The sequence below is a fragment of the Mastigoproctus giganteus genome, chromosome 6 (genome assembly GCF_048544385.1).
Source record: "Mastigoproctus giganteus isolate SK-2022 chromosome 6, ASM4854438v1, whole genome shotgun sequence".
NCBI lineage: Eukaryota > Metazoa > Arthropoda > Arachnida > Uropygi > Thelyphonidae > Mastigoproctus > Mastigoproctus giganteus.
This window is the reverse complement of record NC_143580.1, coordinates 148,092,056-148,114,168: the sequence shown is the minus strand read 5'-3', so window position 1 is coordinate 148,114,168 and position 22,113 is coordinate 148,092,056. Positions and strand designations below refer to the sequence as shown.

Below are 22,113 nucleotides of genomic sequence, written 5' to 3'. Positions count from 1 at the left end.
CTTCTACTTGACACTCTCCCTCTCAGGGTAACTCGGAAATTTTTTTTTGGCTGGTGTAGCGTAAGCCTCACCAGCCAAAAAAGGCTTCTTTGCACAATGTGACTAGTAAAATGCAAAAAAAAAAAAAATTGGCTGACCTGCTTTGGTTGGAACGTACGGATTGTATATCATGTAGCTAATTGTTTGACGCCGGCGCCAAATAGTACTGTATATAGCTACACTAGCGAGTATTTGATTGGATTACTGCACATTTAAAAGAATATTAAATAAATAATTTATATATATATAAAGTATAAGTTTTAAATTAATGCATATCGAAATTATGTGACATTTGATGAACTGTTTAGTTGCAGTAATAAATACGGAGGATGCGGAGAGGTCAGGGAATGACCACCGCATATTCCCGGAGCAATATGGTCTTAGTTGCTAATGCTCCAAATAACAACAACAATTGTTGCAGTACAGGTGGAATAAGTATATGGTGCTGACTAACAATGTGTACGTAAAGGCGTACTTTAGTAGTAACATTTATTATTATTATTAGCCTTATGGTGCGAGGAAGCCTGAAGCTTATGCTGCACCAGGCAAAAAAAAAAAATTCTGAATTACCCCAAGAGAGAGGGAGAAGTAGAAGGAAATTACCAAGAAAGAGAAGAATGATAATGATATCCAGCTCAGGACCCTGGGTGTGCCAAGCCCATACTCACTAGATGTGAGCCCCTGAGGTTAAATTTTGTTTAAAGTAATGCTAAAAACTAATATTAATATTATCAATCCATTCATCCACATGGACATTCCTCCCCCATCTCCTTCAACCCATGCATGATACAAATAGTAACCAGTACCACTACTGCTAACAATATAACATTAAAAATATGATACTAACATACTATTAACATTAGGTAGCAGATGACTCTCATTAGCCGACCAGACTAGCCAGGTGGGTAAAGTGACTGCCTGGCAACCCAAAGGTCGCAGGTTCGAATCCCACCTTGGGCTTAGATCACAGTAAAATTCAAAAACCTTGGGAGGTACATTATGGCCACAGAAGCTGATGCGCCAACAACTAACAAAACAAAAAAAAAAAAAAAAAAAAAAATACTGTCATTAAACAGTGCAATATTTCCACTTTGCATATTGGAGGCTTAAAGTGGTGAAAGCCATGTGTAGTCTCCAGAGCAAAGTTTCTAGCATTACCCCACCATGCACAATTCTAGTAGTAGTAGTGCCATGCACAGTACTAATACTAACCATTACCTCTACTATTGTATAGTCATGTGAAGCTGAAAGTTATAATAGCAATTAGAAATCGAATCATTAAATTGTGAAAAGGGGAGCGCGCATATGTAATCTTTCTGCCGGTAACAGGTTAATTATCATGCTATTCCTTTAAATTATCATTTGCATGATAGTAAATTAGACAAGATAGTAAATTTTATTGTGGATCTTACAAGTAATTACCCATGATAACTACTGCGAAAAATCAGTTACAAAGCAAGTAAGTTAACATAGCCATGTTATATTTAGACTAACAACATAACTTAATTAGGTAAATGTTTTTAGGATGATAAGGATTCTGTATATCAGAAATATATGTATTTGGCTATGCGTGGTATAACTGGAATTAAGTTTCACTGAGAGGTATAGAATAAAATATATATATATATATATATACACATTGTCCGTAGTAAGATAAAAGCAGGATTTTTGAAACTGATTCTGCCATATTTTGTTATTAGCATTAGTAGAGGCATTTGATGCAAGAAAGCAAGCTTATGCAGCATCAGCCAAAAAAAAAAAAAAAAAAACCACTTCCACTTCACCCCTCTGTTTATTCGAAATACCTGTCCAGCTGAGCCTTAAACTTATTAAGGCTATCAACAAGGGATGGAAGTCTGTTCCACCAACCAACCACCCGCTGGCTAAAGGCAAATTTCTGCACGTCTATCCTACATCTGTCTTTCCTCAATTTGAATTTATGCCCTCTCAGGTGATTATTCTGAGCAAGAGGAAGAATCCCATCAGCATTGAGCATGCTCAAACCATTCAATGCTTTATACACCTCTGTCAGATCACCTCGCTGGTGCCTAGTCTCCAGACGCTGTAATTTGCAAAACTTAAGCCTTTCTTCGTAAGAGCACCAATTTGTTCCATTCACTAATCTTGTTGCCCTTCTCTGTACTCGTTCCAGCAGCTCTACATCCTTCTTGAAATGAGGCCTCCAGACCTGTATACAGTACTCTACGTGTGGCCTGACCATTGCCTTATACAAGGAAATAATCACCTCCTTATCCCTGCTAGAAAAATTCTTATATATCATTAAATATACAACACGAGCTACTCCTGCAGTCCGTCTGCACTGCTCAGAGAACTTCATATCTGTCTGCACAACCACCCCCAGGTCCCTTTCATTCTCTACCACTGTCAGTGTAGTACCACAGAGTTGATATGTTGCTCTGAGGTTGCTGCTTTACATTTGTCAATGTTAAACTTCATTTGCCACCTCTCAGTCCATCTGCTCAACCTTTCCAGATCCTGTTGCAGCTGCATAGTGTCAGTCGTGTCCTTGACAACCCTGCCAACCTTCGTATCGTCTGCAAACTTGGACATTAAGCTTGATATACCATAATCAATATCATTTATAAATACAGAAAACAACAATGGACCCAACACTGAACCCTGAGGGACTCCACTAATAACATTAGTCCACGATGAGCAGTATCCATTGATTACCACTCTCTGTCTTCTCCCCCTCAACCACCCCTTTATCCATAGCAGCAATTTGCCTCCAATGCTACACTGCTCCAATTTGTGCAGCAGTCTTCCATATACAACAGTATCAAAAGCCTTTCTAAGATCCAAGTATATAATATCAAATTTATTCCCTGCATCCAGTTCTTTTGTGACTGCATCATAGTATCCAATCAAATTGGTCAGGCAAGACTTCCCCTTAACAAAACCATGCTGTGTCTGAGCTATAACTGAAGTCTTGTCTAGATGATCCTGCAGTGCTTCTTTAACCAGTGCCTCCATTAATTTTCCTGGAACAGAAGTTAAACTCACAGGTCTATAATTACTTGTCAGCCTTTGATCCTCCTTTGTGAATTGGGGTCACATTTGCACAGTCTGTGGATACCTCCCCTGAGTCCAAGGAAGCTCTCATAATTATGGCTAAGGGTTTGCTTACTTCCTTTGCTGCCTCCTTTAATATAACTGGATAGATCCCATCCATCCCAGGTGCTTTTCTTGTGTTTATCTTCAACAATTTCTCCTCCACTTTACTCTCAGTTATTACAAGATTCTCTAGCTTACTGCCAGAGTTGAATACACCTCTGGCATTCCCCTCGCTGAATAACTCCTCATGTGTGAATGTCGATGCAAAATATTCATTTAGTTTGTTAGCTACCTGAGCAGGATCATCAACAGTTGACCCATCGGTATCAAGTGGACCAATCTGATTCATCCCCTTCTTTCTTGAGTTTACATAAGTAAAGAACTCTTTGCTGTTTTTCTTTGCATCTCTTGCCAAAGATTTCTCGTAATCTGCCTTCGCCTGCCTAACCTCCTTTGTAACTTGCTTACAGATCAACTTGTATCTATCATAGGCTTCTGTGTCAACTGTTGATGATCCTGCTCAGGTAGCTAACAAACTAAATGAATATTTAGTTTGTTATCATCTGACATCCATTTAGGCCTAAACCTTGAACAATATTTCTAAGTTGGTATGTAAAGCCTAGTAGCTTCCAAGATAAGTTCTTTGAATGCTTCCCATTTTATCGTAGTCACCTTTACGAAAGCAATTACCCTTCCCTTTACCCCTCACGGTAGTTACCTCTTTGAGTAAATCCCACTTCAGCACACTGTGATCACTGCCACCTATGGTTCATTTATCTGCAGATTCTTAATGCATGAAGAATCACTACTGATAATCAAATCAAGAGTATTACTCCCTCTAGTTGCCTCCCGAACATGCTGATGTAGAAAACAATCATCCAGTAAATCCACAAAAGCCTTGCTAGTGTGTGAGTGACGAGTGACAGCCCCCAAATTCCAGTCAATATCTGGGAAATTTTTTTTTTTTTTTTTTTATGAAAACCCCAAACACGAAAGGTATCAAAACCTATAGTACTTAGTACCGTGCATGGGTTGAAGGACAAGTATGGGGGGGAGGGAAATGCCAGAAACTTTGCTCTAGAGACTAAACATGGGATATTAAAATCCGCCATTATAAGACTCTGATTTACTGGCCCACTATTTCCCTGTACAGTTTCTTATTATACTCATCAGAGTCATTAGGCCTATAGCACACTCCTACTCTCAATTTCGATCTCCCAATGCTTATGTCACACAAAACACATTCACACTGCATTGTCCAGTGATGTCGACTGGCTTCACTTCCTTGGATTTTATGTATTTCTTAATTAATAGCATGACCGCTCCTCCCTTCCTATCCTGTCTATCCTTTCTGTAGACATTGTACTCCCCAAATTCCAGTTCTGCATTCCTTATATCTGTGTGACACCACGTCTCTGAAATCCCAACAATATCTGCCTTTGATGTTTTCAGCAATACCTCAAATTCATCAAATTTATTTACCAAACTCCTAGCATTGGTGTACACACAGGTATACATGCACCTGTTTTTATTCTTAGCTACCCTAACACAACCCATGTGTTTACTTGTACCGCAATGACTCCCAGCAGTCTCTGAAATATCCTGCATCTTGTTTTTCAGGCTTCTGCTCATTCCAGTAGAAGCAGTGCAAGAATCTCTTTCACCTCTGCCAGTGGCTACTGTTAATCTATTAGTCTTTGTCTCCCCCCAAGCTAGCAGTTTTCCGACCCACCTAACACTGCCTCGATAGCATCAGCAAATATTCTTGCACCCTTTCTATTTAAGTGTATCCCATCCCTGTAGAAGCAGTCTCTCCTGTTAACAAGTACAGTCCAGGCTGAAAAAAATTCTACCCCTTGAGCCTTGCACAATCTTTCCAGGGCCGGATTGATCGACAAGGCTCTCATCATATACTCCCTCCTATCGTGTCTGGGCAGAATTGCAGTCACTTTCAAATTCAACCCTAATTCATAGCTTTTTTTCTTTTTTTATATGCGCACTCGCACTCTGACATTTTCAAATGACGGCTGGCAGTTTGAAAATGTCATTAAATCCTACTTGTTGAACAGATAAGATAATTCCAATTTTTTTTTTTTTTTTAAACTGAACAGTTACATTAGCATTGTTATAAATTAAAATTGACTTCTTAAAACAGTAGCAGATTCAGTTTTATAAAAAGCTGAGACTCGACATCTATATGTACGTCTGACAGGGAATGCCGGAAGGAACATTGTTCACAGAATAAAAGTCTTACTAAAAAATTAACTTGTTAATAATACAAATATTTGTTCAAAGATGGTGGAACATTCCATGTAGTTATCAAAAATTATTTGTTATTGCCCAGTGCAGCCCTTAATGACGTGGTTAGTTTTTCCCCACTCTTACTACTACACTGGTGTTCAAAGAAAGTGCATCACCCCTTAAAATTGTAATTGTCGTCCAAATAATGTAAGTATATGGCAATATTTCTTACAGATTGCATCAGATAAGATTGACACACATAGGTGATGATGTAATATTACATCAGTTGTTACTTTCAGCTATATAAGCACTCTCAGCAAGGGTTGCAGCCATTCCTTGCTTGGGTCAGGACAGCAAGTTACGTGCAGTCAATGCCACAAAGAAAGAGTGCTATTGTTGCTGTACGTGAGGAAGGATGTTCTTCCCGTTATATTGCTCATAGAGTGTCTTGTAATCAGTTGATAGTGAGTAGATTTCTTTCCAAACTCAAGAATACTAGTTCTGCTGATAGGAAAAAAAGGAACCAGATGCAAACAACTCTCTACGCCAAAAGAGGACTGAGTTTTGAAGCACTAATGCTTTAAAAACCATAAAGCTTCTTCGTCTGAGCTGAAAAGAGAATGAGAAGAACATACAGGAGTGGTAGCAAGTGCAGTAGTAGTAGTAGTGGCATGTGATGTAAGAAAGCAAGTGTATGGGCTTATGCAGTATCAGCCAAAAAAAAAATCATACCATTCCCTCCAAATGCCTGTCTAGTTCCTCCTTAAATTTATTCAACTTATCAACTTCCACAACGACAGATGGAAGTTTGTTCCAGCAATTAACCACCCGCTGGCTAAAGGCAAATTTCCGCACATCTGTTCTACATCTGTCTTTTCTTAATTTGAATTATGTCCCCTTAGGTTCGTAATCTGAACAAGTGGAAGGATCCCATCAGAATTCAGCATGCTTGAACCCATTCACGGCCTTATATACCTCAATCAGATCACCGCGCAGGTGCCTAGTCTCCAGCCACTGCAATTTGCAGAACTTAAGCCTCTCTTGGTAAGTGGGTCCCTTCATTCCCCTCTCCAATCTTGTTGCCCTTCTCTATACATGCTCAAGCAAATTGACATCCTTCCTAAAATGAGGCCTCCAGACCTATACGCAATACTCAAGGCATTCAGAAGACGCCTCTTCAAAAATGGACTTGTAACCCGTCAACCTAAGAAGAAGCCCCTCCTTACACAAAAAATGAAAAAGGCCCAGTTAATTTGGTGTAAGGAGCATGTCAAATGAACCCCCGAGCAGTGGAAGTCGGTTATTTTCTTAGATGAGAAGAAATTCGACATGCGTGGCTCTGATGGGAGACAAACGATTCGCTGTAGACATGGTGAAGAATACCATCCAGACTGTATGGTGTTTACAGTGAAATTCCTTACCAGTCAAATGATATGGAGGTGCATTTCGTATTGCAGAGTAAGTCTTCTACAGTTTATAAAAGGTTCCATAAATACCAATAGATACCTGCCTATATTGGAAGGAAAATTGCTGCCAACCATCTTTCCTATCATACTGCATCTTTCAGGATGACTTGTCATCGGGCGAAAAGTGTAAGTAGGCACTTCTGTAGTTACTTTAGCTTTATTTCTGCATTAGAAGTTCAACAGCAATGTGTTTACATTTATTACAGGTGAAAAAATGGTTGCAAGAACGATCCATTACATCTCTTAGCCGGCCAGGAAACAGTCCAGATGAGTCCTAGAGAATTGTTGGCATCATGTGGAATCTGTAGTTGCCAGAAAGAAAACAAAAACCCCTAGTGAACTTCAGGAAGCTATAATTCATGTTTGGAACCATAGACTATCAGTTGAATATCTTCAGAAATTGATCTTGTCAATGCCTCGATGGTGTGCTGCTGTCATCAGGGCCAGAGGTGATTCAACTAAATATTAGTTTGCACCTGAACTTTTCATTTTGCTTTCCATTTAAAATGATAAACTGAAGCAAACTGAGGGCTTCTGATAACATTTCAGCCATAATTGTTGTTTACAAAAACTGTTGTATGAAGCTTGCAAATGCTCATTTTGGAATATTTTGAGAGCACCTGTCAAATATTACTTAGCTTTGACTTAACTATTAATAATTATCTTTTGTTTGATATTTCTATTTGTGATGCTAGTCATTAATGTAATATACCATTGCAAAAAAGGGTTTGAAATTCCTAGGCGATGCACTTTCTTTAAACACCAGTGTATTTCCTCAACATTATGATTTATTTTTGTATTAATTATCCTAAGGTAAAATATTTTTTTTCAAAATCATAATGTAAAAATGTCACATTTTAAAACAATGCTGTTCATGATTTTCCTTGAATGAGATCATGAAGAATGCTAGTGTTAGTGGACAAATTAGAAAACAGCGATACCATCACTTGCAGTGTGTGTGGTCAGAGAGAAAACATGATACTGAATTGTAAACATAGTTGGCAATCTATCACCTGGATATGATATGATCAAAAACCTTAGAAATGTCAAGAGCAAATTCCTGATTTTCATCAAACTATTCCATCAAATTTTTTCAAAGGTGAGTAACATAAGCCAGTATATCACCAGTAGATCAAAACTGACAAAATCTATATTGGGGATCATCGACCAGATGGAAGGTTTTCTGGGGTAGTTTTAAGAGTTGGCCATTGATGGATTTCCCCATTACTTTGGAAAGAGTAGCGATAAGTGCAGCAGGGTAATAATTGAATGTGAGGGATTTGTCAACCTTTTTATGGACTAGTTGGATGTCAGCAAAGTAGAAAGAAAAATGCCAGTGGAACAAGAAAGTGTAAAAAAAGTGGCACAGAACAGGAGCAAACAGGGGTTTTGATAATAAACTGGAAGGTGGAATTATGAATACAATGAAAATTATGAATAAAAATATGAATCCAAAATTATGAATACAATCTTACAGTCAGTGGAAGAAGATCCTGCTCGGGTAGCTAACAAACTGAGTATTTTGCATCTATATTAAACTCTAACAGGGAGCTTAATGATTTTAAGCTCCCTGTTAAAATCATTAAAATTTTCCTCCACTTTGCTCTCAGTAATAACTGGAGGAGAAATTGTTGAAGTGGAGGAGAAATTGTTGAAGATAAACATAAGAAAGGTGGATGGGGTCTATCCAGTTATATTAAAGGAGGCAGCAAAGGAAGTAAGCAAACCCTTAGCTATAATTATGAGAGTTTCCTTGGACTCAGGGAGGTACTCATGGACTGAAGATGTGCAAATATGACCCCAGTTCACAAAGGAAGATCAAAGGGCGACACAAGTAATTGCAGAACTGCTAATTTAACTTTTGTTCCAGGGAAATTAATGAAGGCGCCTCCATAGCCAGGTGGGAAGGAACAGCAGTGCGTAGCACACGCTTCTTGATTAGACTGGGGTTCGAGCCCATCACCACCAAATACAGAGGATGCGAAAAGGTCGGGGAATGACCACCGCATATTCCCTTAGTTGCTAATGCTCCTAAAACCAAATAACAACAACAACCAGGGAAATTAATGGAGGCACTGGTTAAAGAAGCACTGCAGGATCATCTAGACAAGACTTCAGTTATAGGTCAGACACAGCATGGGTTTGTTAAGAGGAAGCCTTGTCTGACCGATTTGATTGGATACTATGATGTGATCACAAAGGAACTGGATGCAAAGAATAATTTTGATATCATATATTTGGATCTTAGAGAGACTTTTGATACTGTTGCACGTGGAAGACTGCTGCACAAATTGGAGCAGCAGTGTGGCATTAGAGGCAAATTGCTGCTATGGATAAAGGGATGGTTGAGTGGGAGAAGACAGTGTAATCAATGGACACTGCCCTTTGTGAACTAATTAGCGGAGGCTCCCAGGGTTCAGTGTTGGGTCCATTGTTGTTTTCTGTATTTATTAATGATATTGATGATGGTATATCAGGCTTAATGTCCAAGTTTGCAGACGATAAGAAGGTCAGCAGGGTTGTTAATGACAGTACTATAGAAGCAGTCTCTCCTGTTAACAAGCACAGACCAGGCTGAGAAAAATTCTACCCCTTGAGCCTTGCATAATCACTCCAGAGCTGAACTGATCAACAAGGCTCTCATCATATACTCCCTCCTATCATGTCTGGGCAGAATTGCAGACACTTTCAAATTCAACCCTAATTCACTGCTTTTTTTCAAAAGTGACCTTGTTAAGTACTTGTTAAATGTTTCTGCCTGTCTCCTATTCTTAATATCATTAGTGCCAACATGTACAACTCTATCACCTTTTGTGCCCTCAACCTTTGCCCCTGGCAGACATACCCTGCTCCTGTTCCACCTATCCTTTTTACAAAGCATGTTCCCTGTTTACCTGACAATAGAGTCACTGACAATTACTAGTTCCTGTGGGACCAGCACATTCTGCCTTTGGTGTTGCCGCTGTGTTGTGTGATGTTCAAGTGCAAGCTCTGGCATTGATGTGGGCAGCTGAGAGCTTGATGGGCCCCTTAATTTAGATCCTTCGAGAGCATCCACCCTGTCCTTCAAGCTCTCATATAGGCCCATAACAATGCTGAGGTGTCACCTGATTTCCTCTCACTCCTTACATCGTGCACACACAAAGACCCCTTGGCAATATCATGTCTCGTTCCTGATTGCTCCACAAACATCAAACAAGCAGTACATTTTAAAAGGCTGTGATTCAGAGGACAACTGCCCCTCTCAATTCTCCACTGAGCCACAGCACTCCCATTAGCTCGAGCCTTTTGCTTTGTATATCCCACATCAGTATATTATGATTATTTGTTTAGTATTCCTTTATCTGGGGATTCTTAATGCATGAAGAGCCACTGGTAATAAAAAGATCAAGTGCATTGCTTTCTCTTGTTGCCTCTTCATCATGCTGATATAGAAAGCAGTCATCCAAAAAATCCAGAAAGTTTCTGCTACCATACAGGTGGCCAACTAGAAGTCAATATTTGGAAAGTTAAGTCCCCCATTATAAGGCATTCTGATTTACTGCTCCATTCTATTTGTCTGTGTATCTGTTTATTATAGTCATCACAGTCATCAGAGAGAGAGAGAGAGAGAGAGAGAGAGAGAGATTCTTTGGATTGGAGAATTGCCAATGTATTGCCAATTCGTAAAGGTGGTTCTAAGAGTAGTCTGTAACTATAGATCTGTTAGTGTGATTTAAGTGGTAGGGAAGTCTTAGAGGTAATGATTAAGAGTGCAATCCAGGACATTTAGAAAGAAATGGCATTCTGAAAAACACATGGTTTTGTTAAAGGAAAATCATGTTCAACTAACATAGTAAACTATTTTGACAAAGTTACTCTTGAGCTGGATTTAGGGAACAATTTCACCATAGTTTATTTGATTTTTAGCTAAGCATTTAACTCAGTCCCTCATGAGAGATTACTATATAAGCTAGAACATGTTGGGGGTTACTAGAAAAATTCTAAGATGGATTGAAGGGTGGCTGCAGGGCAGAGGGTTCTGATCTATGGATATTCTTCTGATTGGCATAATGTCAGAAGTGAAGTCCTCCAAGGATCAGTTCTTGGACCACTGTTGTTTCTGATTTTCATAAACGACATCGACAAATGTTGATAGGTGCCAAGCAGCATTCCTTCAGGATGACTTGAACAGGCTTTAAGAATTGTCAGAAAAGTGGCAGCTATGTTTTAATGCAGCAAAATGCAAGATTTTACACTTGAGGAATAGCAACCTGAAAATAAATTTTACATTTTGTGGAGTTGAATTAAAAACAGTAAAGGAAAAAAGAGATCTGGGTGTTACAATAAGGACAGATATGAATTTTTATGAGCAGTGTAAACAGCAAAGCCCATGGTGTCCTATCAATGATTTATCAAACATCCTGTAGATATGGGGAGATCATAATCCCAGTGAAAGGCAGTTGTAAGACTGCATTTGGAATACTGTGTCCAAGTATGGAGACCTCATCTAAAAAAAAGATATTGAGCTTCTTGAAAGGGTCTAAAGACAGGCAACTTGCATTGTGATATCAGCAAAAGGGCAACCTTAGAGTGGACCTGATTAAGGTTTATAAGGCTGTGAGAGGGGTTAGTAAAATAACCAAGGCAGAATTTCCACTGTTATAAAGAATTCCAGAACTAGGAGCCATAAATTCAAATTACAAGGTAAGAGGTTTAGACCAGATTACTTTTAGCCAGTGAGTCATTGATTACTGGAACAAGTTGCCTTCACAAGTAGTTGAGGCTGACACTTCTAACAAATTCAGAGGTCAGATGGATAGTTAATTATGTGAGGGAAGTACATAATTTGTATTTTCTTATCTACTTTTTTCCTTTTTTTTTTTTTTTTTTTGGCCATTGCAGGAAAAGCCTGTATTTCTTTACTTATATGACTGTACTAATACTAATCTCCATTGATTTTAATAGCTGTTATTGTGCTATTTATTATATATAGCTACAATTACTTGGAAACAGATAGTAGATGGCAACACCTAATTGTAGGTTTTAAAACAATTCATTCGTAAATGGGCACATCTGAAATGTGATTGAAACAACCTCGAAAAAACACACACACATACACACATACAGAGCCAGAACTTCGGTGGGGTGAGCTGGGACCTCAGCCACATGCACAGCATTTTAAGGGTGCACTTGACCAGTTATATATTTTAAAATTGCTTCATTTTTGATTTAATTACAGTCAGACCTCTGTTTAATGAACATCTTTATAACGAATTTTTTGAATTGCTCTTGGTAATTACATTTAAAATAGTTTGCTTAGAATGAAGAAAATTTCCAAACAATGAATGGATTATGAAAGATTTAACTTTGTACGCATTGTTACCAACTCTGTCCTTTAGGCAATTTTGGCAATTAGGAAGCATGAATTAATGGTTAAAGGGATTACCGTTCCACAATGCAAGCTGTGTTCTTAAAATCTCTGCTGTTCTAGAATTATAGTCTACATGTCTACAATAAACAATGTAAATAACATTGTTTTTAGCTGTGCTCTAAATTTAATTAAAATAAAAGAATCTTTAAAAATTAAATTTATGAATTATAGGTAAGAATAAGATGTCCAAACGACCAAGTGGAGCAGAATTTTGAAAGAAGTTGAGGGAGGAAGGAGCAAAGAAGCAAAAAAATTATCAAATAATTTTCAAAAATGGTTTGCACCAATTATGAAAGTAATGATCACAATAAAGAAAATCCTGTTAGCTGCAATTGTCATTCCTGAAGCTTGAGAAAATTGTAGCGAAACAGGGGCACATAATTCTGAAAATACCAGAAAACTGAATATTGGTCACCACAAATTGTAAAAAATGAAAATAATAATAATCATATTAAGCTGAACTTAAATAATCCCACAACTTGGCCATTGAATATTTCTGATAAAATAAGATGCTTTTTAATAGAAAGTGGACTGGATCAGGGTAAAGATGCAGATTTTCATTATTCTTTGTCAGAGGATGGACGTCGATTTTCCATAGAGTTTGAAAAAAAAACTTGCTAATGATGAATTTGTAGAAATGGGCTGATTTACTCCAAAGAATGAAATCTTTGTTAATGTCTTCCATGCATTTTATTTGGAACTAATGAAAATATTGGCAATGCACCTTCTCTGGTTAATTCAAAGAAAGGCTTTTCCTCTTGGAAACACTTACACCAGTTTATTCCAAATCATGAAAATTCATTAGAACAACGTGAACATTTTCTAAAATGGAAATCAATGGAAAAGAGTCTAAAAAAATTCTGGACTTATTGATGATGCTCTTTGTATGTATGCAATTTTAACAGAGAAAGAAAAATGGAAATGAATTTTAAAAATTATTCTGGATACTATTATTTTGTGCAAAAAATAATCTTGCATTAAGAGGTTCAAATGAGATATTTGGGAATCTGAAAGCTGGAATATTCCTCGATGTTATTGAACCTATAAGCTATTATAATAAAGAACTAGCAGAACAAATTTCAAATCATCGAAAAGGAACTGTGAATTATTTATCACACAAAATTCAAGACAAATTTATATGGATAATTGGAAATAAAATTCGGGCCAGTATTTTCAAAAATTAAAAAAGCTAAGTAGTTCTTGTTAATTGATTGCACACCTGGATCTATCACATCATGAACAAATGTCCTAAATAATTAGATATGTGCAAATTATTGACAGAAAAATATCAATAGAAGAGAGTTTCATTGATTTTATAGAAAGTAAAGAATCAATGCTAATGGATTGGCAAAATTAATTTTTTACTAAATTAGAAAAGGATGGACTTTACATTAAAAAGTAAGTGGAAGGGATATGATAATGGGGCCAATATGGCCAGAAAATATAATGGTGTACAGGCAGTAATTAAAAAAAGTCAATTTGCAATGTTTTGTACCATGTTTGGCATGTAGTCATAATTTAGCTGGTGTGCATGCAGCGTCAATAATGTTTGGAATGATAAGTTATTTTGATGTTGTTCAAAGAATATATATATATATTTTTTTCTGGTTCCACTAGTAGCTGGGAAATTTTAATGAATGCTTTGAAGATTCACTCAAAGGACGTACAGACATGAGATGGTCATTCAAACAACGAACTATAAAATCTGTTTTTATAAATAACAAAGGTTCATGAAGTCTTAATTAATATTGAAGATACATCTGCAAATGCAGAACCTATCAGTATTGCTGAAATTCTGCTTTTATAAATAGACTATCCATTTTTATGCAGGTTGGCTATATGGAATAAAATTCTTAATAATATTGACTGTGTAAATAGTGGATTGATAAGTGGATTGATAAAAAAATCTCCAGAAATATGGGAAAGTGAATTTCAAGAGATTTTCGGATATGCTACCACAGCAGAAAAAATGGATATACCAGCTACTTTTCCAGATGAAAGAAGAAGAAAGAAAAAAAGAATGATACTTCACGAATCTTCGGACGATTTCAATTTATCTACTGAACAACAATTTTATATTGAAATTAAATATGTTTTGGATGTTCTTGTGAATGACTTAAACACTAGATTTAAAAAACTGAATACTATTTCTTCAGATATTGATTTTCTATTTGAAACTTACTTGTATTAATTTAAAAAATCTGACTTGCAGAAGACTGCTTCCGACCTTGCATTAAAATACAAGAAAGATTTAAATGCATCAGATAATTTCAACAGAAATTCAAAGTTTCAAAAATCATGTTTTATCAATTCTGCAGGATATAAAATCTGTAACCCCTTTACAACTTCTCCAATTTATTCTTGAGTATTGTCTAATAGAATCTTATCTAAATATAGAAATAGTGTTATGAATTTTTCTTACCCTGCCTGTAACAGTAACTTCTTGTGCAAGGTCTTTCAGTAAACTTAAATTGATTAAAAATCATCTTAGATCAACAACTGGACAAGAACAACGACAAGATGATATCAATTTTATCCACTGACAATCAATTTTACAAAACATAAATTATGCTTAGAATTATTGATAATTTTGCTTCCACAAAAACGAGAAAAATTCAATTAAAATAATACATCTTCATTGCATATTTTTAGTTTGTTATAATGTTAAAAGTGCTCAATATTATATTTCTCAATGTTTTGTTTCTATGACTTTATTCTAGATATATAAACAAACTCTATTTGATATCTGTGATTTTTTTTTTTTTTTTTTTTTAATATTTCTTTGTAGTTATATGTATGTTCTTTGTAGTTTAAATAGAAAGTCTCTGTAGATATAAACAAATATTTGTAAGTTTCGTTTTCTTTGATATTTTTGTTTTGTTATATTCAATGTATTATTTAAATTATTTTATTAATAAATACTAGGGGGCTTCACCCCTGCTCGCTTTACTTTCCAACCCCCGCACATGCTTTTCTATGTAAAATATAGAAGTATGATGGAGTAAGTCAAATTTTTTCTATGTAAAAGATGCACCTATCAAAATGCACTGATTGATATCTAATCAGGAAATGACCTATGTAATTTTTACCTGTGCATATGTAGTAATGTAATTGCTCTGCCCACTTGTACCATGTGACCCGCATCCCTCTTCTTCCATTGCCTACCCCACCATGTGGCAATCTCAAGGTCAAATAAAAATCACTATGTAATTATTTACCTGTGTTTACATAGGTCACTTAGGAAAAGGCCTTTTGCTTTGGGTTACATAATGGCCAAGGAATATTGTTGCATGTGAAAGAGCAGGACTAAAATACTTAAATCATTTATTATTATTATCAGGATGATGGGTCCTTTCATCAGCTGACATAAATATACAAAAAAACATTACAATGGAACATCAAATGATGCTGGGCGTGATCATGTATTAGACAGTAAAGCACATGCGCAAGGTTGGTGAACATTACATTATGGAGGCAGTTGTCTTGCAATGCAACAAACATTGGCATGCATCCCACATATGTGCTCTACATTGTCAACAGGCGCCTCCGTAGCCAGGTGGGAAGGAGCAGCAGTGCATAGCACACACTTCTTGATTAGACCGGGGTTCGAGCCCATCACCACCAAATACGGAGGATGCGGAAAGGTCAAGGGAATGACCACCGCATATTCCCGGAGCAATATGGCCTTAGTTGCTAATGCTCCTAAAAACCAAATAACAAACAAACATTGTCAACAGCAAGTGTCTGATTATGCCCAGTAATCCATTTGTGTTCCTTCCATTTAACTTTCACTAACCTTGTTCACGTGCTTCACTGAGTAATTCATGACCATGCCCAGTATTATTTGATGTTCCATTGTGACGTTTTTTGCATATTAATTGTCAGCTAATGAAGGGGACCCATCATCTTGATATAGACATATGATTGTAAATATTTTAGTTTTTTGTAAATATTTGTATAGTTTTGTTATTATTTGTATAATAACATTATACTAACATTATAATGCACTGATATAAATCTAATCAGGAAATAACCTATGCAATTATTTACCTGCGCATTTGTAGTGACATAATTGCCCCGCTCTCTTCTCCCATTGGCTCGAATAAATATTACTAGGAGGAAAACATTTTTGATGGACTTTTTTTTTACTAAACTGTAAATATTTATGTAAATTTATTCCCTGTGTATGGATAGATATGCAAATCATAGATCTTGCAATAGTAATTTTTATAAATTCATAAAGATTGACTATCTGCATATAATGGGGACATACTTATATTATTTTTGCCCCAGGCATAGGATCCTCTAGTTTCGTCTCTGTATATGTATATAATCAGAAAAAGGTTAATGAACTCAAGAGCTCTGTCAAATAGAGGGCATTTCATGTAAACCGCAGACGTGCCGGATGGCTTCTTATTTTTGAAAATGACACAGGCTTCAGACTCATCCAAGGAAGAACAGTTCTTGTAAGAGTAACATTTCTTAACACAGTGATCACATGTCACATCATTTGTGCGGTATTTTGCAACATGGTTAAGGCCATACATTTAAAACATTTGAGTGACTGTAGTGGTATCCTTAATCCTAAATGATAATCAATTTATAGAAATCCTTTTTTCCTTTGAAATACTTATTTGTCTTCTTAATTTTCTATTTACTTCTAATATTCAATTATATGTATATTTTCCTTTAACTTTGCTTGCTGGAATCATTTGGACATTCTCTAGCACAGATTCTTTAGAATTATTAAACCTTTTCAAGTTCTTTTTCCACAGTTTTTCCAAAAATTTCTTGTTAGACACCTATGTCAATGTCAGACTCATTTTTGGAACTCATTTTCTCCAAAATTTTAACACCATGCCTAGTTCCTGAATCTTTGAACACTTATTATTTTTTGTTGCATTGCATGTAGGTTAATAGAAATGTATGAAAACTTTCTTTACCGTTGATCATTGAAGACAACCCATGTAATCAGTCTGTATGCTTAATAATAGACTCCACTAATTCCTTTTTTCATGTCTTACAACTTTCTGCATATGAATTTTCAGTGGCAGATGGAACAAGGTAGTTCATTTTCATTGCAAGAAGTCACTAAAATCTCACCTCCCGTGCTCCCCCACACACAGTTGAATTTTTTTTTTTTTTTTCTGTGACTTGGTAAGGAACAGATTTATCTACCATCAATACCAGCAATTACCCAAATTGAAGAACAGAATCAGAGTTGTTTCTTGTCATGTAACAACTGACATGTGCATCTGACTGCATGTCAGTTGTTAGGCTATAACTGGAAGGGATTTGACTGCCATTGGATGTATGCCTCATGACTTGGTTAGTCACAGTCACATTAATACAAGGGGGTATCAAAAAGTTCATATCCTTACCTAGAAATAATAGCCCTAGCAGCTTCACAAGAACTTTAATCCTTTTCTATGTACTCTCATAGTAACATATTTCTCCCATCTATGGATCAGTTGTTTAATGCCTTGATCATAGAAGTCCGCACTTTTTGCCTGAAACCACGATTCAGCTTCATTGATTACTTCTTGAGATGAATCAAAGCAACTTCCACACAATGATTTCTTTATTTCTTGAAACAAGAAGTCTGACGGTGCTAGGTCAGGAGAACAGGGCTGGTGCTGCAGTAGTTTTAAGTTGTTTAAGTTTTAAGTTTTAAGCCACACTGGGCAACAAAGTTGGTGGTGGCAACAGCCATGTGAGCCTGCTGCATTGTCTGACAGAAGATGGACACCCTTGGTTAATATTCCATGCCTTTTTGCCTTCAAAGCATCGCATAACTTTTTCAAAATATTTCTGTAGTATTCTCTGGCAACTGGAACCACGAGGTAGGTAATCTGTTAGGATAATCCCTTTTCTGTCCCAAAACAATGACAACATCACCTTCTCTGCAGATGGAGTGGTCTTTGCCTTTTTGGGAGGTTGGGAGGAGGTGTATTCCCACTGCTTTGACATGTTTTTATTCTCCGGATCATACTGGTACATCCAGCATTCGCCACCAACTGATCAAAAAAGTTTTCAACATCCGCATTACCCAAATCCAACAGTTGGTGAGAACACTGCATTTGACATTGCTTCTGCAAAGGCATCAGCAATCTTGGAACCCATCGTGCGGAGACATTAGACATATGCAGATGGTCATGTAAAATGCTGTGGATGCAAACTCATAACTAATTCCCACTGCATTTGTGATGAAATTAATTGTCACATGTCTATAACTCAGCACCAGCTGCTCAACCTTTGCAACCATCTCACTGTCTGCGGATGTTGATGGCCTTCCTTCTCTTGGTTCATCAAAGACACTTGTATGATCGCATTGGAACTCTCGTTTTCCACTTTTTTACAGTGTCATGGGATGGACAATTCTGCTCGTATGCAGCTTTCATTTCTTCTTCAATTTCCTGAGATTTCTTGCCCTGCAAATGCAGGAACTTGAATCACTGCTCGATACTCCACTTTGTCAACTATAGCATCCTTCCTCAGATTCCGGCTCCATCTCTGGTGTGCGATCACCTACAGGAATGAAATTTTACGTTAGTTATTGAATATGTAGACAACTTATATTAAAAACAGCATTCCTACTGATATTTTATCTAGGTCAGGGTACTAACATTTTGATACCCCCCCCCCATAGAAACTTCAAGATCATGGCTTTTATTTAGTGTCGACATGTTTTTATGCATTCAAGTATGTGGAGTATGTTTTACAAAGATTCAAAATTATTTTGAATTATCCTGTATTTTAAGTTTAAATATTATTATAGTAAATGAAGCTTTTGTTAATCTTGTCTTAATTAATATAGTGAACTTTGATTTATTTCCAGTGGTGCATGAGGATACAAGTCCAAGGTAGGCCTTTGCTAACTTTTCTGATCATTAAAAATAAAAATAAAATTAAGAATGTTTATAATAGCACATTTTTAACATTATTATATTCTTCATTATTTTCTTTATTTTAAATTGTTACAGCTATGCCATTGTATTTTTTCAGTTTTTAATATTCTAAAATATCATAATTATTATAGATTTATTAATGACATTGATGAAGGTATATCAGGCTTAATATCTATGTTTGCAGATGATACAAAGGTTGGCAGGGTGGTTAATGACAGTAATGAAGGTGTGTTGCTGCAACAAGGTATAGAAAAGTTGGGCAGATGGGCTGAGAAATAGCAACTGAAGTTTAACAAATGCAAGGTACTGCATATGAGTAGCAGTAGTCCCAGGGGTAACGTACTACACACTCAGGGTAGTGGAAAATGAAAAGGATCTGGGGGCAGTGGTGTGTTGGAGCCAGCTTGCACGAGCTGCTTGTTAATTTTCAAGAATTTTGCAAGCTGGTTGTTAAACTGACAATGGCTATAAACTGTAGAGCGGCACGCACTTCAATCCAAAATGGCTAGTGGCATTCGAGCGATAAGCTTGTATATGGTGACATAGAAAATTCAGCTGCGCCTGCTTATTTCAGCACCCTTTGTGCTTCCTTTCCCCCACTTCCTTCCCTACTTGGCAGCCCATATAGTGGATTATCTCCACTAGCAATATTACAGGAATATTATTTCGAACAAACATCCACTTAATTTTGGGCCGCTTCTTCTTAAGGTAAAATTACATTCCCATGTTAAACAATAGGTCACATATTGGATTTAATGACGATAAATTTATTGGGAAAAGAGCTAGCAGATTGGGATGTAACTCCGTTTGTCAAATCATGGTTGAATTGCAACTACTCATACAAGAGTAGTTGCAATTCATTGGCTACTCATACAAGAGCATGGTAAAAGTCAATGAAAACATTTTTTGAGAAACAATTAGCTACATGGAAATTTCAATAAAAAATGAACAGTTTATTATTGTTTTAAATTTTTGTATTTCAAATTGTGAATCAGTAAAACTTAAAATAAATATATACACACATTCTTGGTCTTGTTGTTTTTTTGTTTTTTTTTTATAGTTTTTTTAGCAAGCCAGTTGTTAAAAATTTACCAGCACACCACTTCCTGGGGGTAAATTGTGCAGTCATATGAAGTTCTCTGAGCAGTGCAGACAGGTGGCTAAGACAGCTCATGGGTTTTTTTCAATGATATACAGGAATTTCTAGAAGAGCTAAGGAGGTAACTATCATATTGTATAAGGCAATGGTCAGGCAAAATCTTGAGTAGTGCATGCAAGTCTGGAGGCCTCATTTTTCAAAGGATATAGAGCTGCTGGAATAGATACAGAGAAGGGCAGTGAGTGAGGTTGGCAAGGGGAACAGAGGGGCATCTGGACTAGGCACCTGCGAGGTGATCTGATTGAGGTGTTCAAGGCTTTGAATGTCTTGAGCAAACTCGCTGCTGTTGAGATTCTTCCTCTTGCTCAGACTAAGCACATGAGGGGGAATAAATTCAAATTGAGGAAGATGCTTGCAGAATATATGTGCAGAAGTTTGCCTTCAGCCAACATTTGGTTGATTGCTGGGAAAAGCTTCTATCTATGGTGAAAGTGGATAGTTTGAATAAATTCAAGGAAGAAATAGACAATTCTTGGAGGGATGGATTTTTTTTTTTTTTTGGCTGATGCTGTTGTCTACATATGAACTTCTAGAGAAGGGTCCAGTATCATTTGCCACTACTAATACTAATTATACATTTTATTATTGTAAATTTCAATGCGCCGAATGACAAATTGTCATTGAATTTATTAAAATCACATTGTTCAAAGAATTGTCCATTGTATTACAAATTCTGATTCATCTTTTTAACATTGTAATTATATCCCCAAAATTGATAATTTCCCTAAATAATCATAGTGATAAATAGAAATATACATTGAATAAATGAAACTAAAATTTGTTACAGTAATTTTAGTTTCATAATGAATCCAGAGTGCACAGGCTTCTTTAATCATATTGAATAAATAGTTTTATTTACTGATGACATAGGACTATCCAGTTGAAACCTTTCTTCTTCTTCTTCTTTCTTCTTTGGTCCTTAGCTGGCAACTGGGGGAGGCGGTTGGCCACGCAACCAGTATGCTGCTGTAGGTGCCGCAGGGTTTCGGACTTGCTCTGTGATGTTCTTCCATACCTTACGATCCATGGCTTCAGTCCTGGCCTGGTTAAGGTCGAGACGTTGGCTCTTCAAGTCATCTTCCACTTGCTTGGCCCACGTTTTCCTAGGCGCGGTCCGTTGGATGCTCCATTGGGTGGGTCGTTGTCTCCAAAGGAGTGTGGATGGTATTCTGTTCGTGCCCATTCTACATACGTGGCCAAACCATCTGAGCCTTCGCTTCTGGATTTGGTCGGCAATGGTTGGTTGCTGTTGGCATCTGGCGCGGATGGTATCATTAGTGATGCGGTCGCGAAGAGAGATGCCCAAGATCTGCCGCAGGCATCGCATTTGGAATACCTCAAGTTTGTTCAAATCTAACTTGAGACAAATCCATGTTTCCGATCCGTAAAGAAGAATGGGCAGGATCAAAGTCCGGAAGAGTCGGATTTTAGTCTTTGTGGAAATGTTGGTCCTCTTCCACAGACACCATTTGAGCGAGGCGAACGCAGTGGCCGCCTGTCCAATTCTGCTGTGGATTTCCATGGTGGATGCAACTTTCTTCTCCTGGACCAGCGACCCAAGGTATTTAAAGTCCTGCACTTGCTCGATCTGGACGCCTTTGAGATAGATGGTGGCTTGCGACCCATCTGTTGTCAGGGCCTTTGTCTTACCAGCATTGATCTTCAAACCGTATGGCCGGGCAATGCGGGCAATGTCGTAGAGGATGTCCGTGGCTTCAGCGTCGTTACCGGCAAGGATAGCACTATCATCAGCAAACATCAGGTCAGTCACATAGTGATCCTTGTCATATTGTATGCCCTGTCTGTTTCTGA

The 22,113-nt window shown here is 37.1% G+C and overlaps 1 long non-coding RNA gene across 1 annotated transcript in view; it reads left to right on the top strand.

The window, feature by feature from the left end:
- The window catches only part of LOC150084648 (uncharacterized), a 101,140-nt gene that overhangs the window by 255 nt on the left and 78,772 nt on the right, over positions 1–22,113 (top strand). Inside the window, exon 2 of the long non-coding RNA XR_016547070.1 lies at positions 19,073–19,097. This is a non-coding gene — a long non-coding RNA (uncharacterized LOC150084648). The remainder of the gene's footprint in view (positions 1–19,072; positions 19,098–22,113) is intronic.